Raw genomic sequence first — 3225 nt, forward strand, 5'->3', positions numbered from 1 at the left:
AATTTGCAGAATTTTGTAAACTTCTTGGAGGAAACAAAGTGTATTTGGATTATCCCAACTTGTGGGACGAATCCGCCATTTGTAATCTACAAAAACACTAGTGGAACTTTGCAACTGGGCAAGGCCCCGTGGTTTTTTCCCTCTTTTGGGTTTTCCACGTAAAAACCTTGGTGTTCACTTTCTCTTTTCTGTTTGTGTGCGGAATACTCGTGCAACGTAGGACGCGAATTTACAAACTCTACCACCGCGTATATTCTCGCACGCAACAAGTCTATTTATAGTTGTAAAATGGTGACAGGCCGAAGAGATCATGAAAGGGTAAGAACAATGGCAAATATTGCCTGTGTGAACATGAATGACTTACATTTATCACGAATACAAGATAAACAATGTCAGGTTTGGTAATCCAAATTATGGATTGAACCTTCCAAAGGCACTTCGGGTCTTTGATTTGGACCTATTTGAGCTCGGAAATCATATGAACTCCAATTTCAGTTTTGAAATTTCCAACTTGATTTTGCTTCGAGAGTTGTGCCCGATCAAGAAAATTCTTTGATGATATATCAATATTAAATCATGTGGATAATGAGACTTTTATTATAAGTGGGTTAAAATGAGATTTATCATAACAAAAAGAGTTAATGTCCCCCAAAATCCATTTCGTAGAACTTAGACAAATTTTACTTAAATCCTACCTAAAATAGAATGATACAATGCCTGGTTTTTTTTTTTTTTTCCTATAAAAAAAAACAGACAATTATATCAAAAACCCTTAGAAAAGGTTGATGCTTTATTCTTGTTACTCAATTCTTATTGAGCGATCGTTACATTTACTAATATTCTACTGGGAATTATACCTTCTAGTAGTTGCATCCTTAGTTGTTACATGGATCCCCCCCATAGGTTTATCAAGACTGGTCACTCAAGAAAAACTCTAGAGCAAATAGTTATTTAACCCTTAGGGCATTTTGCATGAAAGGCTCTTCATAACAAGAATATTGTTAGGATAGTATTAAAACGTTAAATGAAGATGAAGAATAACATAATAAAGATCACAATCACAAGACTCAAATCTATATAGTTCAGTGATATTTACTTGCGTCCAAGATCTTATCTTTCAGAGATCAAATAGTTTTTTAAGCTTTAAAGAGGAGTACAGAGATCAAAATTTTCAAATATGATTTAAAATTGTACAATTAGAAGCTTGCCACAAAAATCGCATCGCCTCGTCGCAAAATAAAAAATACATACTTAACTCTAATTAGAGGCTTGCCACAATGACAAATTATTCTATACGGACACCAGACACAGTTTATTGTTCAGAGGCGAATCCGATGCAGCCATGTCATCCAGTACCGAGTTGTCGTACATAGCCGCGGTACCGAGAGAGTGACGTGGTGCATTTTCATTGAGCTACAGATTGCATTCAGATTCCGCACATAATAATTTTTCTACCACAAGGCTCCCTTTATCCCAGTGTTGAAGGTCCTTCCGCTGTACTTGCATCTTCGGTCTCTTGTGCTTCGGGAGTTCCATCACTCTACTCGCTTTAAGATCTGCAGCTTCATTTGGAACGACAGTTTTTTTTTATTTTGGCTGTTGAAAGTAATTTTTTCAACTATAGTTTCTATTATGCTTTCCCAAAAGCAGCTTTTAAGACATCTTTTTGGAAAAACAACGAAAATTAATCCAAACGAAGCCTCTCATGCGGCTGTGTTTGCTTCTCAGGCCCAGTTGCTCCTCTGTTGCGTTTGGTGCTCTTTGCTTGCTAGTGGTTTATATTGATGTTGGAATGGTTCTTTAGTAGCAGTGTTTGATGTCTTGTTCGGATCTTCCTCAACTTGCTCTTATGGAACTGATATTTGGTCTCCCCTTTTCTCCTTGCAGCTGCAGTGACTTTTGTCTTTACTCCATTTTTCATCATTCTATTATGGTTGTGGAACTCTTCTTATGCTTGGTTTCAATTGTTCATGAATATTGGAACTTCTCTTCCTTTAGGAGAAATTATTCTGCGCAGACACCGAACGGGAGGAACATCCGGTTACACTCGGTACAAAGCGCGATACCGAGCACAGTACATTTTTTGGGTGATGTGATGCATTTTTATTGATTTCCGGACACATCCGGACTCCGCACAGAATAATAAATCCTCCTTTGGGCAGAACTTGCTTCTTTCTCGTAGCGTCTTCTGGTTTGCTCCATGGAGTTTCATGTGCTTCTGGTGTTCTCAATGTCCTCTTGCTGGAGGATAGTTCATTATTGGTCATAGCTCTTTTTTTTTTCCTTTGTATTTTCTGCGGGTTATCTCATGTAGGGCTATTAAAGATTTGTTCTCGAGGTGATCCGACCTTAGCTCAAAATTGTTTGTTATGATCTCGAGCTGAGCCAAGTCCAGTCAAAATTTGGCTCCATCCGATCCCGATTTGATCCAATCATAGCTTATTAAGTTTGATCCAAGTTCAATTTGATCTATAGATTGATCCGATCTCAATTGAGCTCTGATCTTCTAAGATACATTTTTTAGTTCAAAATACATACTTAACACTAATTTATACATAGTTGTATTGTTGGCTCCAGAAAAATCATTTAAATTAAAGATATGTGAACCCTGCCCTCACGAACTTAGGGGCCTTAATTTTCTCGGAGGTAGATTGAGTTTAATATTTAACCAGATTTCCCCTGAGAGTAGTGTTAGGGTTTATTTAGATCTGGATTCTACTTCCTATGAGCGCAAGCCCTCATAGTTAAACCCCTCCTAACGCATTAGAAGAGCACTCTCGATTAAGGATGAAATACACTTAGCTTCATACAAGAAGTGTGAGAATGTGCAATAAATATTTAAATTTAGTTATGGGGGGATGAAGGTACACCCGATCAAGATCCCATGGTTTTGTCATCCCGGGCATATCGTGGGTTCAGTCTACCAACACTAACAACCATTGATTGCAGTGTCCAGGGAATCTGATTAGCAGCCATGGGTTGACTCCTCTCAAGGATCCCGAATAGACTGAAGTGGAGATATGTGAATTTTAATTTAGTTTTGTTTGTGTTGGGGCTTATGGCTTCCTTAGAAGTTGCCCATTAATTTGTTTAGTTTGGGGCTTACGGCTCCAGTTAGGAGTTGCCCGTTAATTTGTTTAGTTTGGGGCTTACGGCTCCAATTAGGAGTTGTCCGTTAATTTGTTTAATTTGGGGCTTACGGCTCTAATTAGGAGTTGCCCATTA

The sequence above is a fragment of the Dendrobium catenatum genome, unplaced genomic scaffold (assembly GCF_001605985.2).
Source record: "Dendrobium catenatum unplaced genomic scaffold, ASM160598v2 fragScaff_scaffold_740, whole genome shotgun sequence".
NCBI lineage: Eukaryota > Viridiplantae > Streptophyta > Magnoliopsida > Asparagales > Orchidaceae > Dendrobium > Dendrobium catenatum.